The 23,843-nt window shown below is 43.2% G+C and overlaps 1 long non-coding RNA gene across 1 annotated transcript in view; it reads left to right on the top strand.

Annotated features, from left to right (window-relative positions):
• Positions 1-23,495, top strand: part of LOC308185198 — a 68,005-nt gene extending 44,510 nt beyond the window's left edge. The window contains exons 5-9 of the long non-coding RNA XR_013943185.1: positions 947-1,296; positions 6,775-6,981; positions 7,520-7,667; positions 8,345-13,001; positions 22,543-23,495. This is a non-coding gene — a long non-coding RNA (uncharacterized lncRNA). The remainder of the gene's footprint in view (positions 1-946; positions 1,297-6,774; positions 6,982-7,519; positions 7,668-8,344; positions 13,002-22,542) is intronic.
• The last annotated feature ends 348 nt before the right edge of the window (positions 23,496-23,843 follow it).

Below are 23,843 nucleotides of genomic sequence, written 5' to 3'. Positions count from 1 at the left end.
TTGGTAGTTGAGTGGAAAAAAAAAAAGAAAAAAAAAGAAAGAAAAAGAAAAAATATAAATTGCATTGGGTCAAAGGGTAGATTTATAGAAGTGTGTGGGTGTACTGGAAGACACAATTCCTTCCCCACAGAGGCCGTTTGCATTTCAAGATTTTGGAGTCAGGTTCCTCCTTCATGTCAATCAGCCTGTGGGCTGAAGAACCATACTTCGATCACAGTCCAGCAAAAAGTAAATTTTGTCATAGGTTACATTAAAGAGCTTCAATTAATTTACAGGCTGAACCATGATAAATGTCACTAGCCTTCCACATATCAACATTTGCTTCAGAATAATTTACTGCCTATATATTGGGTGTTCTATCTATACAAAACCATATTGCAGCCTGTTAACTTAAGAAAGATAGGAGAGTGAGAAAGCATTCTAATTTCTCATCAGTGTAAGAAAAGATAAGAAAAAATATTAACACATTGGATAATAGCTTTCTGAATAGAGCTGGATGAGTTTGCAAGAGAAGAGTCCCAGGCACTGATCCTGGTCTTTGTTAGATCTGGAATAAATTCACCAGAGTCAGCGTAACACAGGTGGTAGTTCAAAATGGGCTGCTGACTTTGGAAATTATACATTTTTTAAGAAGCAATTTATACAGGCAAGATTCTGCTTTGATCTTCATGACCGTGAATCTGGCAAAATGTCATTAAAGTTAGTGGTGTCTCTCTGGGTTTGTGTTGAGTGTCAATGAATCAGAGTCATGGGGTAGGAAGCAACTACAATCTGGTTTTATATTTCACAGTCACATTAAAAATGATGGCTGGGGACCTACTGAAAAGCAACATATGGTTGATACAGAAAGCTTCAGAAAAAATCTTCTTCAAAATCAACCTTAAGTTTTCACATGGAATTTAAATTTCATTTTATTTTAGTGACAAGATTTTTTGATGCTTTCCAGCTCTTTCTGTCCAGCTCCCTGCTCCTGACAGCATCCAGCACCCACACAAAGCAGCCTGTTGAAGCCATCCTCTGTCTCTGATCTGGGACAGTCTGTGGGTATGATGGTGACCAAGACCTCCTTAACATGTTCCTGCGGTGCCAACGTCACCATCAGAAACTCTACCACTGGAGAAAGCAAATTCTCTTGGGAAGACACACTGAAAATGCTTCTGCCATTAATTTCTGCATTGCCTGGAGATTAGCCATAGCTGGGCTACAAAGCGGATGGGAACTCTGGTTTGGAAGGTAGGATCTGAACACACTGATCCTGCGGAGGAACAGGAACTGAGGCAACTTAAAAGTGAGGAGGTATGTGACCATCGGCTACAATATCCATTAATTATAAATGCTGAAATACGGAGTAACAAACAACTCAATTGATTGGGAGCGGACCATTGTCATGCTTGGCCATGGCTGTGGATAAACCTGACTTCAGGGATGTTATCTTGATAGAAAATCAAGCTGCCATGGGTAGAGTAGTATTTTCTCCATTATCAGAGAGGAATTCCTACAATCCACAGCAGTACTAATTGTGGGTAAAGTGTATCTCCCAAGACTGTGGACTTTGGGAACCTCACTTGATTCAGCCCGTTCATTCCAGGAGTGCGTTGCAGGACAGGTAGTGCCAAATTTCTGGTAGTGCCCCAGATATTTTCCAATACAAAGACCAGAAAGAAGTTGTCAGAGTGGTGGCTTTCACCTTATACCTTAGCTGATACAATCACAAGGAATGAGCCTCATCTCTTGCTATGTTAGTTGTGATGGGATATATTCCCCATACTGAAGAAATCAGGCTGCTGAGAGCAGCTGTGCCTAGGAAGGCCAGAGGATGCTCCTGGGCTCAGAGGAGTTTCTTCAGCACCTTGAGAATCTCCTCTGGGGCCTCTCGGTGTGCTGACATTGATTTGACAGGTGGCACACAAGGAAATCTTCTCAAGGCAGGGGGGATTAATCAGTGACTCTTTAACTGGGTTCACAATTTGCTGTAGTAGAACAAGGAGATTACGGCAATTATAAACTGGCTAATTTTGATACTACGAACAGCAAGACCATGGTAACGTGCAGTTTAATGAGGACTAATTGGTACCTCAGAGTCTAGTCTGCTTCATGTCTGTTGCTGTTAAATTGTTTATCTCCTATGGGTATACACCAACCCAGCACCACGGCAGCCTGGCCAATGTGGGCTCAGTTTAGAGAACACAACAGTAACCAAGTGATGACAGTGATGGTATAAATGTGTGTGCATGGTGGGGAGTGGGGGAAGCTGCCTGAGCAAATCTAAGGAGAGGGACTGAATTTCTGCAAGGGACAATTGTTTTCTCAATTATCCAGAGTTTCAAGTACATTGGAAGGTAATATACTGTTTTATTGCCGTAAACCTTCTGCAGGAGAGAGACTATTATCCCTATTTCACAGAGATGCTGGAGGATGGATTTACCAAGACTATCATTTTCAAATATTGGAAAATATATTTATTCTGTAAATGTCTTGAACTTTTCATTTCAGAGAGGTGACAGAGGTCACAAAGGAAGTCAGCTGGAATTACTCTGAGTCACTTCTTTTGTTTAGTCAACCATTTTATTTTTTTTTTTGAAGGATAAGGCTGTTTGTCCTTTATATTTCTTGGCCAATTAAACTCTGTGAAAAGCCCTTGCAGAAGAGCAGGTGGACATCTGCCTACCTTTGCAGTTGCTGGGAGAGTTTGGAAGTTCTTGCAGCCAGACCAGAATTTCTTCAATCACACTGCTCTGTCCCACTGCAGCCAAGGCAGGCACCAAAGCAGTGGAAAGATGTCTTATGGAAAAGGCTAGCACAGTGCCTTGTGCACAATGCCTTCTGCACAGACATTGCTTCACAACACTTGTTAGGTGGCAAAGGCTCTCTTAGTATCTGAATGACAGACCGGAATACAACAGGTGATAATGGAAGTCTAGATGAAAAACCATCCTTGTACCTTCAGAAGTTACTTTCTTTTTTTTTTTTTTTTAAAAAAAAAGGGAAAAAATCTCTTTTTATTTATTTATTTTTTTCCCTTATATACCTAAGTACTTTCCACTCAATGCTCTTCAAGCATTTCAAATCTCTGACACTTTTCATCTCTGAATTCAAAGAACCTTTGTCTGAAGTAGTAAAATCACCAGCTAGCTAAGCTCGTTATCTAGTGCAAGAGGATTAGTTTTCTTTTGATTAAGGAAATGACCTTATGGAGAGCATTTGGAAGGGGCACATTTTGCCTGCCGTCAGCCATGTTTTCAAAGTGCAACCACTGCTTTATCTGCTTAACCAGAAGATGAGATTTTATTTACTTGTTTTCTCAGAAGATATATGAAAAGGATTTTAGGACTTGGCTCTCCTTGGTTTTGTATTAAAGTCTCCTATGGAAATTCAGAGGATTAGACTGAAACATCTTTTTTGTTTAGACTGGATAAGCAGGAGGACAAAAAGAGGCAGTTTACCAGTAGGGAAGGGAAAATGGTGGTTTCCTATTGCAGTGCGTTGTGCCCGCTGAGTTTGTTTCTGACCTCACCCACTCCAGATTAAACTCCCCAGGGTTTTAGGGGAATCCCTTTGAAGAGGAGTTTTTGGCCCCCATTTTATGCAATATGAATTATCTTCCTAACTCAGTCTCTCCTAAATAGAGCAAAGGGAATTGGCAGCTTCTCAGCTGTCTATGGTTTCCCAAAGTTTGACATCCCAAGCAGGTGCCTCTGTCTGTGTGGCTTATGTGGGGCTCCAGCATAGCCAGGGGAGGCGAGCGGGCATCCCATCTGGAAGCAGAAGCATAAATTAGCTCTGACGAATAGCAACATGACTGTCTGCAGATACTAAGCCGGGCACCTTAGGTGTCTGCTCCAAGTGATACCTCAGGCCCCTGAGGACACTCGCAGTCCTGATGTCTCTGGGGACCTGGTCCTGGGGCCTCCTCTCACCCTGCCCATGCCCAAAACACCATTTCAGCCCATCCCTCTGAGAAACTGTGTCACTGTTTCTGGGATGACACAATGTAGATTCTGCAGAAAACCCGTAAATACGAATAACCATAGGATGCCAATATCCACAGAAGTGAGATAGACGACTAAGTCTGTCCTGAATCTTTTGGCTGCTTCTCCAGTGCCCCTCATTTTCTGTGAGCTGTGGTATAACCCATTACTTCTTCCCCAATATCACACTGCACACAGCACTCTCATACCTTGAACATAAAAGATGCTATAAAAACCTAATTGTATTCTGTATCTGATGTTAGTATAATATTCCCTCAACTAATGGAGGACTTTGCAGTGCCCATTTAATTTCTCTAATGTTAACTTTCTAGACAAATTTAGCTATGGTACAAAGGTTTTATGTAGAGCAGGATTTTTCCTTTTAATTTCCTTCCTGTTCTTGCTTTTCAGCTGAAGGTCTGATTCCATGGAGCACGTTGTTCTCCTTGATAGGGTGAATTCAGCAAAAATGGAAAGAAGCTGAAAGATCATTAGAGCTGCCTGTGTTTGAAACTTTCACTTTGACCATTCGTGCAAGTTTGCATTTTTCCTAAGCTGGAATATTTGCACCCTGGGTTACTGATGGCTGTGAACAAAGAAAACAATTTTCCTCAGCGGCCCAGTGTGATGGAGAAATTATGAGTTTATTTAAACTGCATTGCTTGAAATGCTTTTAGCTAGCTGTTAAGCTCTGCCTTTAAGTTTACTTAAAGAATTAGGAAGAGTTTACCTACTCCATCTTGACCGTCTGAGGGCAGTGTCACCTAATACTTGCTAAAAGTGATGGTGTCTGGTCACTGCATACTATCTGCGCTGCACCCACCCTCTAAGGATGTCATCCTAAACTCACAGATGTCAAAGAGATTTTCTTCAGATCTTGACTGCATTTTGGACTTGAATATATTGCGCTCACTCTCCTGGGCCACAGTGTTTACTGATGTAAACTTTTAACTGCACAGAATCCAGTTTGGGACATAGGCCTGAAACTAGATGGGACCAAGACTGACCTTCAGGTCAGACTTCTTATGGATGTCCAGTGCAGATTTCTACAAAATGATTTTTGCATGAAGCTGTTTGTGTACTTCTAGAGCATGACTTTGGGAACACTATCCAGTCATGTTCTAACGATCTCAGGTGACAAAGAATCTACAGTGCTCTGGTAAACTATTCCATAGGCACTCAAGCTCCCTGTCAAGAACATCCATCTTATCCTAGATTAAGTACATTAAGCACATGTTTCACCAGATATTCAGTTATTCAGAATAAGTTGTCCTTCACTTAATTTTGTCTTTGTTGTTAATGGCAATCATATGTTTTGGAGCACAGCAAACCATGAATCCTTCTTGTGGGTGCTTATACGAATTACATGCTTGCAGGTCTTTCCATCTCATCCTGAAACAATGCCTTCTGTTTGTGGTCAAAACGTGTTTTAGGTAGGAGGAGATGGGAAATCCTACGGAAGGGACATCAGAAGAAAAGGAAATATGGGTCTTCTGGAATGGGTAGACCCTTAGGTTTTCTCCTCTGGACTTCAGGTGCATAGTGTGGGGATGATGTGAAAAGGGGGATGGCACCTGAGTGATGATGATTTGTATCAGCTAAGAACCTGACATCATATTTATGGTTTAAGTAGGCTAGCTGTGGGCAACTGAAGAGTGTCGTGTGTTTGAGCTTATGTACATACGACGTCACATAGGATATAAGGTACATTTATATAGAGATGTACCTCAAACCTAATCCTTCCTGTTTTGCTCAGACAACTTAGTATGATTACCACACACTTTTAAGTTCCTCTTTAAACTGTAACATAAACTATTGCAACGTGATTTCTTCTGGTGGGAAATGTCAAAACAAGTTGATTTTGAGGAGACAAAAAAAGAGAGAAACAAATGATTCAGTACCTCTCAGCCCTTCTCTAGCAACAAAACTATTTGACTGCAAAGGTCTAATCTATGTCAAATAATTAGGAAAGGGGAAAACAATAATTTTGAAAGAGACATGTAAGAAACCCAAAGGCAGTGGTGATCAGCACAGTAATCCCAATGTGTTAGAGCTGATCACCCTGAACCTGTTTCCTACTTAAAGCATTAAATGTAAGAGGTTCTTTCATATTTTCCAGATGATTAGTGCTGAGAAATCACACTGACTGCAGAAATACAGTGATAGATACAGATGGATGCTAACATTGAGGTACACGTGTTTAATTAAACACCAGTCTATCAGATGAGTTTTAGTGGTTGTTTAGGCACCAATACCCAGCTCTGGGCACTCAGGTCAATTCTAAATGCACTGGAGAACAATTATGGAAATAGCAAAATCTTACTGGAAAATTGATGTCTGGTGGGTGGGAAGTTGGCTCAACCCTTTCTCTTCTTTCATGCATTTTTAAAGACCTGATATCATGTGAAAACACTTGCAATATTGAACTGGAATCAGAAACATCTGGTTTAGGGTAGTACAGGCAGTGGTGAGGGAGTTGTGTCACTTTGTCCAGACCAATTACTAAATTACAGCTTGCCCCTCAAGTCCCCATTAAGATTCATTGGAGCTCCCCACGGCTGCAGCTTCCCCTCTGGGGAGCCTTCCAGCAGCCGCTGCTTTTAGCAGGCTGTTCTTCCTTCTGCTTCTTGCCTTGCCTAGGAGTGGGCTCAGAAGTCCTTGCCTTCATGGTGAGGGTCGGTCTTCACCCACTCCCCTGCCCACGCTCCCTCCCTGGCTGGTGTCTCAGAAGCACCACAGCTGTGGGTCAGGGAAGAGAAGAAGGGCTGAGTTCCCAATGCTTAGTCTTTCTTCTCTCTGCCCCAAGGCTCCCGTAAAGGCCAGCCGCTCGGCCCTGCTCTGCGAGGGAAGCGCCAGCTGCTCTGCTGGACGCCTGCACCCACTGCTTTGTGCCCAGAGCTGTAAACATCACCCTGAGCGCTTTCCCAGGAAGGACGAGGACAACAAGCTGATTATGTGACAAAAACACCCAAAGTCCTGTTTTGAGAAAACTTCGTCCCCGGAGGAGAGCAAGGTCTGCGGGAGACACAAACAAGGCTGGAGCCAGCCAAGGGCTGCACCTGTCCCTTGTGCGTGGGAAGGGGGGAGATTGTGGGCTTAGGGCTCATGCACTGATAGCAACGGGCAGCTTTGCACAGTGTTTTGATGGGAATTGTACAGAGAGTGCCGCAGTTTTTAATGAGGGCTCTCCCTCCTTCTCATTTCCTTAGTGGAGAAGGGGTCACATCATCCTGACTGAACTTTAGTAAAACTTTGTAAATCTACAAAGATTTGTGTCTGGTTTCCTCCATGTTTGTGCAACATTCCCAGTCACTTTTGTGTCACTCAGGTTGTATAGCTGTACATGGCTGCTTTTTTGGTTGCTTCTGTCTGCTTTAAAAAATGCTGTTATAAAGAGTCAGCTAGGATCCCACCTCTGACTTTTGTTTCACAGCTCTAGTCACATCACTAAGTAGAACCCCCCAAGTTGTGTCTCTCCTAGTTATTTCTTTGATAATGTTTTTTTTTTTTTTTTTTTCCTACCTTACCTCTTCTTGGTTTTCCCACCACAGTGCTGCTGCACTTAGCATCTGGCCTAAACTCTGGAAGATAAGAAGTCAGATGTGGTATCGGCTCACAAACTGAAAAGTTTTTAACCTCATTACCTTGAGTAATGATCCACACCAGTCACAAAAAGGAGAAAGCTGAAGAAAACCACAGGTGATGGTATTCTTAAAGCAGATGATTTTATTTTTTGAAGGGAAAAAAAAATAGTGGTGAAATATTTTCCTGAAAAACACATTGGAACACCTTGTGCAGCATATTACCTGTACACAAAATTGGATGCTCATACTAAGGTGAACCACTGTGCTCTTAGGGCTCCATGCCATTTTGCTTGCTGATCTTCATATTGCCTGGGAGAAAAAGAGAAGAAGGTGGGAGGAGGTGATGCGCAGAAGCCATTGGCACCAGAGGGAGCAGGCTGAGATCTGGTGCTGGAGCAGGACAGGAGCACAACTTTTCTTCTGTGTCAGTCACAGAGAGTTTCAAACTTGAAATTGTGTTATGAAGCCGTGAGCTGGCCAGATGGAAATAAGTCTCCATACAATGGTACATGGAAAAACGAGTTCATCATGTTCTGTCTTCACTTTGAGGCATTCTTGGCAAATTTAGCCACATCCTGGAAAGAGTGGAGGGGAGGAAGAGCAGAGGGGAGCCAGTAGGCAAATGGGGCTATGGGGTTTGGTTGTACAATGCTTAGGGAAGCTGTTCAGCTGCAAAGGAAAATATCTGATTGCTGAGACAGAGTGTACTAGATAATTATGCTTATTTTTTGAACCTCAGCACCACTTTTCAGTATTTCTTTTACCACTGTTTTTGTTTTTGTTTTTCTGCAGAGTACAGTGGCAAGAATCCTTCCCAGACAATGGGGTGTAATGGTTGCAGCTAGATCTGTCGCCTACTTACGTGGCAGGTGGGGCTAACTAAACAGTTAGGAAATAGCACTGCTTTCATGATTGGTGTCAGAAGGTAAAACACAATAAACTCTATTTTTGATATTACAGGTTTTTGGTTTTATTGTTGTTTATATATATAGTTACACCAAAAATAGTTTTGGTTCATTTGTCATTTCCTTTTTTGGTTGACACACGGTATTTAGCTATTCAGTTCTCTGATGTTCCAGCAAATAGTCAGACAATTTTTAAAATAAATGTTCCCTTAGAGTTTGCATATTTTTCCTTCTGTTCATTTCTAGGTCTGGGAAATGGAAAGAGACTTCAGAAGCAGCCCAAGTTTATTTTAGAAGCTGAGCTATGTTTGCCTTTTTTTTTTTTCCTTTAACCATGGTATTGTTTTCTCCATTTTATTGTCTCAGAGTTGATGTCAGATATGATTTTTTCAGGGTACAATTTGGGTTTTCAGGATATCTAAAAAACTTTTTTTTTTTTTTCTGGATCATAGAAGTCAGAATCCCTTTACTGCCAGATGATTAATGTTCACCCGTGCTATTGAGCTGGATGGTCACTAGACTTTTTGCATAAATTTGATCTATAATGTTCTAGCACAACCATTCTCCTCCCTCTCTCTTTGTCTCATTTCTCTGTTGTTTACCCTGCTTTCCTGGGGAGATGGTGCTTATGCAGCCTCAGCCTCCGTCTGTCACTTTGGTGACTTTTGAACTCTGTCAATTTAAATCAAATTTGCGAGAGGTCAAGAGGGAGGTTCCTGCACATTTCATGGAAGTAGGAGGTCTGTTAACAGATGGCTGCACTAACAGTATTGGCCAAACTCCCGAGTCGTCCTGCACATCCTGTGCAGATTCAGGCATGAGGAATGGATGCTCTGCTCGGAGCTGGATCCCAGGGTGATTCAGGGCCGGCGGAGTTGCAGTACTGATGTCCATGTGCTTTGTCCTGTGCTGTCAGTGCAGTCACCTTCTCTTGCCTCGGGCTGCGGCCACTGCAGATTAGAAGCACAGTGCAGAAGGAGAGGAACTTTTGGGAAGAAACTGCAGAAGTCCACCAGCTGGCATCGTGAGTGGTCACTGTCCATCGTGAGTGGTCACTGTCCACTGTGTCTGTGCCAGCTTTCCAGCCACCGACAGACATAGCAGAGCCTCCCTCTTGGAGCAGTTGGTTGCCCCTGGAGGAACTGCAAGGATCATCTGACATTACAAGGAGGTTTTTTAGAAAGAGAATGTCAAGAATGTCTACCTAGAAAGCTCCTCAGCATATATATATATCAGAGAAATGTTAGAGCCAGTTTGAATCAGAACATGACACTGTGCATGCCTTCGGTGTACCATCACTAATACACTAATACACCTTCATGTGAGGCTCAGATGGCTGGAGTTTACATGCTTGTGGTGATGCTATGCTCCTCAGTCCTTGGGAGGCAGTCCTGAATGGGCTCTGAACCCTCCCAAAACTCCCCGATGCCTTGAAAGCAACATACCCTGTTCTGCACCCAGTAGTGCTTGAAAAAGCCATGCTGATCTCTACTGAGCACAGGTGTTTACATTCAGACAGTGCTGTGTTAGGCACCTGAATATCACGGGCCAGCAGGTTGGGTGTTTTGGATCCTGCACTGTTAGCTCAAACATATTTTTGCAGGCTGACAGTTAATAAATACTGCTGCAAGCACATGTTTGCACTGTGCTTGTGTGCTGCTGCAGGCAGAGGGATGCCTTGCTGCACAGACACAAAAACACTGCTGAAGGCATTACTGCAGGTTTGGGTGAAATGTGCATTGTCAGTACAGGCAGTTTTCCTTTCACCACTCACAGATCTATGTCTTTGCTGGGATTTAAGGAAGCCTTCAACATCCTGACTCATCTCCTCATCCCAAAGTTTATTTAATAAAAGGAGGGCAGCATACACTTGCATGGCTCCAGGTACAGCTGGCAGCTTGCTAGCAGCCTAGAAGCTTTTATTTATTTCTAAGGAGTAGGAATAAGCTGAAACATTTCTATCCAACTGATTTTCTTATGTTAGACATCATCACACCAATAAAAACAAGAGGGGCTGAAGAAGCAGTGAGATGTGATTATTTCTGATGCTCTCGCTGAAGTTTTATGGTGCATTTTTCAGTCTTGATTATATACCTCGAGGCACAAAACTGGTTAAAGCAGATCTTATATCAGTTTACATTATTTCCTTGGCCTTATTGCTATTTTTTTCATAGAAAATTAAAAAGGAAAAAAATGACTTTTAGGGCCTATCATTTTAGCAGATAGCCTTTCTTGCTAAAATGGTCTTATCTGCTGTAGTTTTTGAATGTTTGGCATTCATTGCTAGAAATGTTACCATTTATTTCTTACTCTGAATCCATCTTGATACAAAATTCAAAGCACATCCTATTTATAGTCCAATTTTGAAAAGACATAAACATGGATTCCTGGATTCACAGCCTCAAGTATGAAGCTAAATATCTACTTAAGTTTTTGAGGAATGCCCGTTTGTGAATCACAACAGTTAATTTAATGCTGCATTTTTCTATGTGCCTTAGGTACTGCAATTTGATAAATCCATAACGAACTGAGTCACCAGCAGAACTTTTTCTTCTGTTTCCTGTTACCTCATGACCAAAGAGCAAAAATATGCCAGAGAAGTTTTAGCCAATATGTGTTTGGGGTTGGTGGAATTGATGAAAATCATTAGTTACTGAAAACCTGAAACCATAAACTACTGCTCAGTTTAGTCCTCAGAAAAAGTCAAATATCAAGGGAAAAAGGAAAATAAAAAAGAAATTCATCTCACAGGTACACCAGTTAGACTAATTAGTAAACAACTGCAAAAAAAAAAAAAAAAAAAAGCTTTAAAATAAAGAAGCATGAATCATTCAGTGGTTATTAGTTATAACAAAATTTATTTTTTAATTTTAAAAATATCTTCATGTGGTCAGTAGAAAAGTAAGGCAAAACAAGAAGTAGACCAGAATGCAGAATTAAATTTACAGAAACTGTAGACCAATGAAATGAGAAAAATATAAGCTATGGACCAGAGAAATGTGGGCAGAAGCAGACCTCATTTATGGAAAGCATTGATCAGGAAAGCGAGAGTGTGAGGATACTCTGAGCAATGTAGTGTTTTTACTGGATTTACAGATTAATATCTTCCTGGGGTGGGGGGACCTCCCTGTATTCTACATTTCTTACTCTATGTTCAGGATATTAAAGAATTTAGTAATTCCAGTGTGTCAGCTTTTGAGTTTTACCTGAACTCCAGTTATCAGTTAGCAAGTAGTAAATACAAGAAGGACATAGGATGTGATATACTGCCTGTTTATTGCTTCTCCTTATAATGACTTATGCATGACAGTGGCTGATAGCTCTGTGGCCAATTTCTTTAGACAGAAAAAAATTTCTAGAGTGGAACCTGCTCTGTAGAGAGAAATACCTTCCATTTTCATCCTCAAATCCATCCATTTACACTGAAAAGAAAACCCGTGGAAAAACAATTCCTAGATAAATAATAAAACAAACAGAGGTTGTTGCTCTTTTCTTGGGTCTTCATGCTGTTGCTATCTTCAACTGCACAGCAAAGAGCAACACTCTGGAAACAGTAAATGGCTCTGGCTGCCTGATAGTAACCTGGGGCTCCATCCTGCAGAACAAAAATGAAATCTAAGGGCAAAAGTAATGCAGGGTACAGTGCAGGAGAAAACTACTTAGTAAATGTTTGTAATTGGGACATTTCTGGAGCATGCATAAGCATGCTAGAAAACTGATAAAGCCCCTGGGACCCTTCCCTGTCTTTTCAGATGAGAACTTGAAAACTCAGTTTTTGCTCAAATGCCCTTACTACAAGTGTATCTTCAGATATGAGAAAAGAGTTGGAAGGGTACAGAGTAACAGATGACAAGTATGTGATAGTGATAAATGGGAAAAAAAAAAGGAGCAATAAAAAGATTGTACTTAAAACCCACACAGTTAATTGGAATCCAGTCAGTGCTTTCTTTCTTGGAAAAAGAATAATAATTTGTCTTCAGCTTTGGCAGAAGAACAGCATGCATAAGAGCAAATAATATTTGAAAGTAGAACAAGCCGACATGGCACCAAGTGAGATAAATGCTTATCTCATAATCATTAACTCCTGGCCTAGCTACTGCTTTGCATTGCCAAAAATTCCGGGGTTGGAGAGGAGTTATACAGGCTAAAAATAATAGTTCCAAGGAGCAGCATCAGGAAATACTTGCAACTGAATTTTTCTGTGATCACTGAAGTACTATAAAAACAAATAAACAAAGTACATCTCCTCTTGGTTGTCCTAAATCACAGATTTGGTGTGATGGCTTCTAAGTTTTGCTGCAGAAATAGCTAATGCCCGTGTTATTCATAAACCAAGTGCCTGCTTTTGTTGGACAATCTTTTCCATCATTACCTGTCTGAACAAAAAATCCCTGCTGTTCCTAGAAGGGAGGGAAAGTGGTCACAGCAGCTTCTAGACAGCAGATCAAAAGTGTTCTGCACTCCTGTCTCAGCACGAAGCCGATCTACTGTGTTAAGCCATCTATTTAGCAAGATAACCATCTGTCCAGAGTAGGCTTGGTGAGGTAATGGTTTTATTAATTTCTTATATTAAGTAAGATGAGCAGATGAGGCTGCCTGTGGCATTCAGATATGAGAATTTGACCTTTACAAAATTATCTGCTTTCGTTTCTTGTGCAAAACATGATGATTTTCAGTGTGTCAGAGGCGTTACTGGATGATTTTTCTCAGGGCTTTGCAGTGAGCATAAGATATCAGGGTGGTAGTTCTGAATTTGTTTTCACATCTGCAGAATAGACACTTTATAATCACCAAAGCTAAAGCAGGAGAAAACAATTTCCTCCAGACTTTTGTATTTCCTCTATGCTGAAGGACATTGATTACAATTCACATGTTCTAACTTTGCTAGACAAAACTAAACTTTCTTTAAAGTCACATGCTTTTGGTTAGTAGAAGCTGTCACTTTCCTTGGTTGTTTGCTCAAAAGCTGCCATGCATCCTGTTTAAAAATGGCTACCTGTTCCTTAGTTGCATTTCCTTCTTAAATTTCCACCTGCTAGTTTTGCCAGAGCATTTCTCCTTGAACTTAAAAGCGCCTCTAGGACTCAGCATTTTCACTGCCTAAAGAAGCCACATGAGTGTTGCTTTGCTAAACTGTGCAAATCAAACTTCTGAAGTCTTTCCCTGTACCTCTCTTCCAGCCCTGAAATCATTTATACAGCCCTTATCTTCAGTATCTTGACACTGTCAGCATCTTTTTAGCAATGTGCTAAAGTTGCACAGAATTGCTCTTTGAGCAATGACTTCTATATTCATGGAAAAACAACAAAACAAAAAATTATATTTTGGAACGGATTTTAAGGTAAATTCAGTCTCCAGGATAATGAACAGCTAGGTAACACAAACTAAGAAAAAAGAGTTTGTGTTTTATTTTTAATTTATTGTATGTAAATTGTGGAGAATGTTGAAAATGCTGCTACCAAATACACTAAAATATTTAATGGGTATCCCTTTTATTTGCAAAAAGAAATGCTAACAACATTGTTCATTGTCTCCTGGGATTACTCAATGGACATGTCTGCAGGTGCCTGCAGTCCCCTGTGCAGAATGGCTGATACAGACATGCCTGGTAACGTGTACCTTTTGTGCATGTCTGTGTGTGTGTGTTCATTTGACTGCAATTGCTTCACCACCCTGAGCTTTTTGTTGTTGTTGTTGTTTTTAATGGCAAATTAAATGCTTAATTTGCCATTTCACTTTACTTCTGTTGTCTTCCACTGGATTTCAGTGCACTAGCAAATATTTGGGAGGCAAGTTAACTGGTGTCAGTTCCATTGTTTACTAAATATTCCCTGGCTGCCATCAGCCCTTGAACATCCTGATCATTAAGTGATTTCCACCACCTTAGCTGAATAAAAAAGCAAAAGCAGACAGTATACAAACTGCCACCTGTATGCTCTAGCTCATGATGCTCCCCCAATTCCTTTACTCTCTCCATCAGAGATGTATGCCATGCGCTGTGCTGGGAAGCACCAAACCCAACTGCAGCTGCCCCAGGTGAGGAGTGGGCACTGACATACACTGACCTCGAGGGAGAGGAATGTCTGCTCAGCCTTCAAAAAGCTCAGCAGGTTGTTCCTGACAGTTGAGCACAGTTTTTGGCTATTTCTCAGGGCAGTATCTGTGAAGCTGTGGGTGCCCTAGGTTATATTTCTTTGCCTTTGCCACCCTAAGCTAAGCAAGGCCTGATGCTGTTACTTTGTACATGGTGGGTGGGTAAGCCTTGCTAGGGGGTCTGCAAGACATTCCTGCATGGCCTCTGCATCTGCATGGGGATCTCCTTAGCCCATGGGACAGCCCAGTTTGGGCAGAAGGTGCAGGGCCCCATGGCTGAGCTGTGGCTGGAGTCAACGTATCCCAGTGAAACACTGGGAACAAGAGCTATGCACAACGCGTGGTATGTGCTGCACACAATCCTTGCCTGTCCAGGAACACTGCGGTGGTGGCCAGGAAGAAAGACACAATCAGCTTCAAGGCTTGGAGGAATTCAAACCAACTTAGGGCATGCTGTAGCGGATACAGTGAGGAAAGGGACATTCCCACAGGGACAGGTTTTCCCCAAATTTACCTAAATTTGTTCTGAGCATATGTCTCATGTCTTACTCATTCGTTAAGTTTAGAGCTGCTGAAACACGATGCTTCCAGAAATGTCATCTCGTCAGCACTGTGGGGAAGCATTTCAGATTGAATGGGGAAAAGAACCAGGCGGCCATTTAACTTAAATGACACATTGCAGAAATAGCTGTGAGAAAGCCATAGCCTGTTGGCTATTCCCTTTCCCCTTTGCTGGCATTTGTTGCCAAGGTTCACATGTCCTGAACTGCAAGGGCAACCCCATCAGTTGACAGCAGATGAGGCCCTTGAAGCGCTGTTGAATAACCCCAACTCTGGCTGCTGTGGGTGGTGCATGTTGCCTTCAACTAGACCTTGCAGCTGGAGCACAACAAAGATATGCTTTTGCTTTACAAACCTCTTCCCAGAGAATCCAAGCTAGAAACAACCCAAACATTAATGATAGTAGAGAGAATAGACACAACTGGGAAAAGCTATTTAAAGGACTACCTCAGGAAACTGGTGTTTGTTAGTATGTTTTGAACAAGCTGATACAGAAAGATAGCTTAAAGCAATAACATCTGTCAGGTCAAAATCCAGAATATCTGTATGGCCCTGGTGAGCCATCACTATATCTGTGGAGCAGGAAGTTGAAGATGTGAAATTCACTGCTTCAGGATGGGTACGTCCTGGGGCAATGCAAGCTGCTGGGTGCATTCCTGGTCTCTGGGGTCCACACAAGGCTGTGGGATTTCCCCTGCACCTCAGCTCGTTGCATGTGAAGATGCCATTCTCCACAGGGAGCTGCTTGCTCTTCTTCTGGTGGAATGAGGGTGCTTGGTAAAGAGAAGCTGTGCTGCCATGAGGGTATCCCCTCTTTTTGCCACTACAGTACACTTCGAGCCACTTACCTTTTCTGTAAGATGCTGCTTATGTGGAGGCTATGTTTTCTTCTCAGCTGTGATATGTCCCTGCGTGCAGAGTGAAGGTAAGGATCACTTTTATGAGCCTGTCACATGGGCTCCTCTGGGTTGAGAGATGAGCCTGTTACAGAACAAATGGTTTACAAGCCCCTGGTCCTCAGAAGGCCAAATTCCTGAATAGCTGTGTCCTGCCCCCGTGTGTCCTTCCTGGCTCAGGGAGAGTGGATGGTCTCCTTCCTTCCCTCCACCCTGAGCTGATGTTTCTGTGCCTGACCTTGCACATCCCTCTGGAAAAAGGTGACTTTTCTCATAAATAAATAAGCCCACTGTGCCCATACACTGCTCTTTGCAGCCAAGTGAAGAGATTTAGGCTTTCTGCTAACAGTTTTCATTCATGGAAGGGTGTTATTTGCTTTAATATTATACCTGTGTTACACCTACCTTAGTGCCAATGCTGAGGAGAGGCACAGCACACAGTGAACGATTCCCAGATCCAAGGGTTAAAATCATATGACCTTGTACACGAAAATCCTCATTCTCCAGTTCGTGGCTATTAACGGTACCAGCATCCTGCCTGGAGGTGGCTGAACCATGCTCTGAGAGGAGGCCCCAGCCAAACTGGGCTCCTTAGGGTGTGCTGGGAGCTGCCAGGCCAGGGCTCAACAAGGGCCCTGGTGTACTGAGGCTTTCTGTAGTGGTTTGATGGGGCTGCTTGCTTCTTGAGGCGTCACCAGACTTTGAATTTCACCCTCTGTGAGCCCACAGCCCCCCTGGCTTTTTCCCTTCTGTGCTTGAAGGAGAAGCTGCCCCTCAGTGGAGGCTGGCCTCCTGCACCAATTGCCCCAAAGGGACCAGGGTGGGTTTCCACCTGGCATTTAGCACACCAGGGAGGGGATGGTGGAGAATATTATCAGCTTCTTTAGGCACCTAAATTCAGCTGTGAAACCTCCATTTGCCCTCACTGTCTCCTGCCACAGAGGTGACACAGCCTGGACGTGGAGGTGGGTGCTGGACCCTCATGACCACCAGGGCAGCAGGGCACGAGTGCTCGGCAGGGCCATCACGCGTGCCCCATGTGCACCCCGGTCTGGGCACAGCCTTGTCCCCGTGTCTGGGTGCCCTCGGATGCCTGGGGGCTCTGAGCTGGGCCAGGCGGGCTTGCAGCCCGGGCTGTCGGATACCCGATCAGGTATCTCGCGTTTCTCTGCTGGAGCCATGCTGGCTCATGCATTTTAGGTCTCTTCTGTGCTGCCTGACAGGCGATGGCAGAGGAGAGCTGTGCTGTAGGTACAGACATGAGCACAGATGCTGCTGGTCTCTAGGTCCCAACTCTCATCAAAACCGCATAGAGCTTTCTGCAGCAGCCTGAAGGACTTTTTTTTAAAAAAAAAAAAAAAAAAAAGAAAAAAGGCACGGTTCCTGTAACTAGCATGCAGTTCTTACTAAAGAAAACCTTGTGAATTAATGGTAGAAATCGTGCACATTTTATAAAGTTGAAACAGCTTTAAAATGCAGAGATAAGTTCTCAGGGACATGATTATAAATGGATCATCAAAACTGCAAGGGAGAACACAAAGAAACACAGAAAAGGGGACTTTTCTCTGATTTTTTTTCTCTTCTGTAGATGTTTCTAAAGAATGCTTCTTTTCTTTTAAAGATTGCCAGACCTCTTCTTTAGTCTCTTACTGTTCTTGATTTTTATACAGAAACAGCTAACTTACAAATGCTGAATTTGCTGTATTACAGACTTTGAAAGACAGAAACTGATGGTTTAGTTTTTGGAGTGACATAGGTATGTTTTTGCAGATGACAAAATGTATCTAATTACAGTATCACATTTGTGATGTGAGTCCTCCACTGACAATTTTACCTGTCCAGTGTAATTATTACTTGCTGTCTAACTTCATTAGAAGTTATCCTCTTTAAAATTGTTACGATATTTAGGAGCCAGAAGATGTAATGTGAAGGCTATTTCATTAAAGCTCACTAAAATCTGGCATATTTCAGAAGATATTTACAGGCTGCTCTCTATAAAACTGTATGTCTGTAGCCAGAATATGTGCAAGGCAGAAGTTTATCTGTTCGCTGGATCACTGCTGATTTTTTTGCATGACAAAAGAGCATATGGTTACTAGCTTACCCAAATAGGAGGAGATAAAGTCATTCTTCTTGAAGAAAAAAAAATATATATGCTTTTCAAAATGCTTTTAAAATATACAAGTAAAATGTTAATGTGAATAATGCTAAGTCAGCTTGCTCCAACTGGGAATCTGCCCCATGTAGTCATAATCAGAGGGATGGGCATTAATCTGTTTATTCAACTGCACAAAGTTCAGCAGAATAACTGTTCTCACTAATTGCTAATGGGTGAAATTGCTGGTGCTTATAGGGAGACATTCTGGTAACAGATAATTAAGCGACTAAGTATTTGAAAATGTCAGGAGAGAAAAATGATCTTTTCACCTCACTGAGTTCATTTCTAACACTGTCAGCTGAGCTCACTCTGCTCCCATACAGTTAGCCTGCAGCTCTGCTGGGAGAGCAAAGAAAAGGAGGGAAATTGGGGAAAACCCCTTATTCTGTCCCCCCTTTGACAGCTGCTGCCTGTGCTTGAGGAGCAGAGCTCCAGACGTCAGCTGCATTCCCAGCAACGATTTGCAAACTGTTACAGGTGTCTCTTGCTTGCACTGACTTTTATAGATGGGTCTTGATCTTTGTTTCATGGCTGAAAGAAGTTGCTCCTTCCCAAGAGCAATGTCTCTGTGCTGCTGCACCCAGGAGACTTCCCTGTGGCTGAGACATGCTCCTGGTGCCTCTCCTTTTAAAGTGCTAGAGTGAGGGTGGGCAGGTTTTCAGCTCTACAGAAGGGAAGAATGCAGAGGGGCCCCTCTCAGACTTTGCAAGGTGGCTTGGAAGGAGAAGGCAATCCAGCCAGCAAGAGGACAAGAGCCCTAATGTGGTATTTTGGCCTCTCCACCACTTTAGAAATTCATTTCTGTACATGCAATAGAGATCTGAGTATGGCTGGCCAGTGCACGGGAGCACTGCCCAGCCCCTTGGGCCTCAGGGCAATGCAGCAAGTGCCTGACCTGCTGGCATTTCAGTAGCCTCTGGGGCAGCAGTATGAGCCCTGGGTACAAGGGCAAGGCCACTGCAGGCAGAGCTTCAAAAGCTGACGTGTCACCCCAAGGTCCCAGCACCTGCTTCAAATCTAGCACTCTTGGCTGAGGATGTGGGACATGCTCCTTCTGCTCACGCTCTGCTGCAGCCCCAGGAGGACTGTGCATATGAAGCGCTGGTTGGCTGTTGAGGTCATGGATTTCCTGGCAGCAGCAGAGTTCAGATATCTCTGGTAGCTATTTCCACACATCATTAGAATGCCCCCAACTCTCTGGTCTCTCAGGTGTGAGCCTGTCCTTTCTGGCACCTATTTGCAGTACAATCCAACATGTCCTTGCAATTCTCTGTAATGCAGGCAGGGAAAGGGGAGGGTATTTCCCACATTTTGCCACTGAGCATAAATGGGTGTTTCTTGTTATATCTTGGTGATGGTGAATTTGTAATGAAAAGCAAGGTTTCCACCATAGAGACGTTGCATTGCTAATTTCCAAGTGTTGTCACTCCAGGAATCACCCAAATTCACCACCTCCTGCAGCCCTGCCTACCCACCCCTTAATGGTGGCATGCTGATGCAACATGGAGCACTTGTCTAGTGAAGGGTAACTATTACAGTGAAATATAATATTGCAGAAACTCCTGCCTCCAGAAATACCAGCACATCCTTGTCCAGTTGCTCCAGTTGCACTGAGCGGAGAGCAGAGCCTTGTACCAGGGTCTGAGAGCTCACTCTGGATGCTGGACTGCGTTAGTGTTCAGCTGAAGTGAATTTTTCTCAATAGTCTGAAAGTTAAAAGCCTTTAAGTTACAAGGCTGTAAAAAGAGTGACAGATGTAGTCCATTACAGGTACACTTTGAAAACAAAATCTACTTTGCTCACACACACTCTCAGCCCACTCTAAAATCTCCCATCTCCAGTAACACTGCAGCGGGCAGATGAAAGCCTGCTCTTCAAGATCAACCTCATGCAAAGCTGGCCGAGGACAACAGAACAGCTACTATGGGCTTTTATCAGACCCATGTTGTTTGTCATGTGAATAAAATGCAAGGCAGATGTTCTCTATAAATGATCTGCAGTGATGGGAGATGAACAAAAACACTGGTTCCTTGCAGCTGAGGGCATGGCTGGAGGGCTGTGTGTGAAGCCAACAGCTGGGGGCACTCCACAAATGGTTTTTTGTGCCAGTGGTCTGATAATGTATAATGCTCTGGGATGAAGGGCAGGTTCAGGTGCTCACAGTAAGGGCTTGGGCTTTTATCGTGTCCCACTGTTTTCAGTCTGGCTTGCCCACGACATGTGCAGAATAGCTGGGTGAAAAACAGGCTTTGTGATTGTGTGGACAGTCGAAAACAAATATGGTGGGAAAGCCACCAAATAAGCAATAAGAGAGCTTGAAGAATTTTACTGAATTAATGCCAAAATGCTGGCTGACCTTTTAAAGCTATTTCAGTTTCATTTTGGCTTTAGTTAACGTTCTCCAAACCCTTTTTCCCTTTTTAGGGGGGCACTTGGATCAGCTTTAAAGTGGAGAACGGTGTTTCAAAATAAGGAGTAGAGACGTTCAACATCGGATGAAAATGGTACAGCATTGTAAAACAAATCTCTGCATGTCAAAGCCACAAAAATTATGAGCTTTGATATTCTTTTGCCATTTTTTTTTCCTTGGAAACTTATCAAGTTTGACCATGTTCTTTAAAATATTGCTATTTAACAGATCCACTCATTGACAGAAAGACTCCTTCCTTACCTAATCCAGAGTCAAAGCTGTGAGCTGCAGTCCTGTGAGTTAAGGTGTTTGCACTGGGGCTGCAGCAGGCTCATGTCTTCCTCTGACATAAATTCACCAGTGAGACTTGCAGCTCCGGGAAGAGTAAAATCAGTTGAGCTACATAGTTGTAAAACCAGAGCTACTCAGTGGGGAATCAGGAATAGGCTTCTGATTTTACACCACAGGGGCAAAGAAAAAGGAGTTTAAAGTTAATTAAAATCAAAAGAATCCCTTTGTAAATTATGTCTCAGGATGTCGGAAGGGAAAGGACAGAGGCAAATGAATATTTAAGAAGTGAAATTTAACTAATTCTGGTAGGAGCTGGTATTGCTCACCTTTGGCCTCACCATCTTTCTTACAGCTGAGGGGTGCTGCTTATGCAGGGTCTGCTTCCAGGATGCTTGAGGGGCGTGGAGCCCGCCACCCTCTGACAAAGAGAAGTCAGAGGTTGGACTAGATGATCTTGTAGGTTCTTTCCAACCTTGTGTTTCTATGATTAAGTCAGAGGAGCTGCACCCACCCTGCAGGGACCAGGAGGGACCTGCTGTCTGCAGGGAAGCTGTGGCTTATAGCATCCCTACTTTCATCTCCCTGGACAAGGGGAGCTATAATCCTGCCCGGGAGATGCCATTTGGCACCAGCCATCATACAGCACCTTCTGCTAGTAGGAGGCCTCCTTGTACAGCCTGGAGGATGCCGTCTCCAGCACAAAACCTACACGGGTCCCCCTGAATGAGCTCAGTCTGATGTAAATCCATTGCTGGGTGCCATTGGCCAAATTATGCTGTCACCTGCATAAACCTGCATAAACCCAAAGTAGCTCTGCTACTTTGTCTGAGGAGATAATCCAGATTTATGCCACACTGATTAGCAGCAGAGTTTGTTCCTGTGATTTTTTAATGCCGTGACTGCAGGTTTACTAGTCCTCAGGGTCTGGAGCAAAAGTATTTGTATTTACTTGCTCTGAATTTAAAGTGCATTTTGCTGTGGTCCTTTAACTAAAGCATCCTTCGGAAGTGTGGATCTCTCAGATCAATATATCCTCTTCTGCCAGTGAATTGTGGCTGAACGTCCAGAGCCATGCAGGACCCATAAAGTACCAGTCTGTAGTAGAATTTCACCTTGGTGAATCTAGCATCTCCCAGCATGTTATATCTGCCGTTAGTCCCTGACCTTTCAGAGGGCTCAGGAACCAGCAATCCCACCCATCTGCAGGCTGCTTTGTTGCTGCTTCAGGTGGTGGGTAACCCACTGTCCTCCCTTGGGTGGGTTATTACAGCAAATCATCACCCTTTGCCAGTGAAATGAATCTATACCAAAAATCCCATGAGTGCATTTTTGGTGAAAATATCTGGAAACACATTTTTCCACCTCTCGTGACCGGCTTTTTAACAAAACAGTCTGGATTTTCCTGCCTGTAGGTGACAGCTTTATATCTAATTGAGAGTTACCTGCAAAACATTGTCACAACTATGAAGTCCAGCAGGATGGGGACTTGCCACATGCACCTCTCTGGGAATATTAACTAGTAACAGCACTTGGCTCCCAAACCGTAAAACCTCTGCCTGTGGAGGGTGGCTTCTAGGGCCAGAAAGTCACTTTGCAAACATGGAGTCTGGGAGGGGGACAGCAGGCATCAAGTAAACACGAGGACTTATTCCCATCTTTAATTCTGTTTTATTCAGGTGCTGCGATCTGAAAGGAAAGGCAAAGCTCTGAGTCCTACTGGGAAAGCGATCCCTGGCAGGACTGAATGATGTCCTGCCTCCCGAGTTCTGGTTGTGCTGCTCATCATCCCTTTATGATGGAAAGAGTCGCTGCTGCAATCTTTCTAGAAAACACACTTCGGCTGCAGCTGAGGGCCTTAAAGCAACAAAATGTGACAACTCACCGAAACACACAATTTAAATAAAAAATGGAGCAGACAAATAAAGGCCTCCAATGAATAGCGTTAGTTTATAATAAGAAAGGGAATTGTAATTTAGTCATGGTTGAATGTTTCCCATTTCCTCTTACTGCTCATAGCCCCTCTTTATAATTGTGCTTTTGTGGAGAGAGAGGAGTTGGTATTCTCAGGGGCTTTGGGAATATCCTTGCTTTATCCTGTAAGTACCTGTCTGTTCCCTCCATGGCACAGCCTCTAATCCTGCCCTGGATGCATTGAGACAAAATGAGTTGCTAATTTCATGGTTGAAGTCAGAAGAGATAATATCTGCTCAATTCCCTGCATAAAAGCTGCTCTCCAGCATAAGCCTCCTGGAATTCTGCTTTTGTGCCCTCAAAAGGATCGGGATATGAGGATCTGGTCAGGTGGCCATGATCTCTGGGTGTACTAAAAAATAGAATGTCCGGGTTGCTTGATACTAAATAAAAATTTTAATAAGAGTTGGGTCAAAGAAAGCTTTTCATTGCCTTCCCTTTTTATTCTCAATGTATGCTCTAACCATGCCTGTGGAATACAGCTTGTCCGTGCACGTAGGTACAATCTGATTCATGTTGACACCTTGTAAAGACCGGGGAGGTGTTATTCAGGCAGCTGCAAGGGCACTTCTCGGAGAGTGGGAAGGAACACTGTATTATGCCCCCTCTAATGTGAGCTTTTAAAGGTTACCGTATTTGTACAGCGTGTTCAAAGACATCAAACTCAGGCTCCAGCAGGAAGCAGAGTCAGGAGAGGGTTAAGGAAGGCAGCGATGCCTGATGTTAACATCTTTCCTCTTTTTCAGCTTTGTAAAAGATAAACGCTTCAGATTTCAATCTGTGGTTCCCAGCAGTGCTTTGGGAACACTGCAGTAGGCCCGCAAAAATCGCTAATGCTGGGCCAAGCCGAGATAATGCGTCTCAGCAGGAATGACATAATGCCCTAAAAGAAGACTATGATGTAATGCATATCTCAGAAAATCAGAGCCAATTTCCGTTACCAAGCCTTGAAGTCTAGCGCTAATGCTGCAATATGCAAAACTTTGGGGGGGGGGGAGGGGGAATG

The sequence above is a fragment of the Anser brachyrhynchus genome (assembly GCF_964034855.1).
Source record: "Anser brachyrhynchus genome assembly, chromosome: Z".
Lineage (NCBI taxonomy): Eukaryota > Metazoa > Chordata > Aves > Anseriformes > Anatidae > Anser > Anser brachyrhynchus.
Note: the sequence above shows the minus strand (reverse complement) of the source record. Positions and strands in the feature narration are given on the sequence as shown.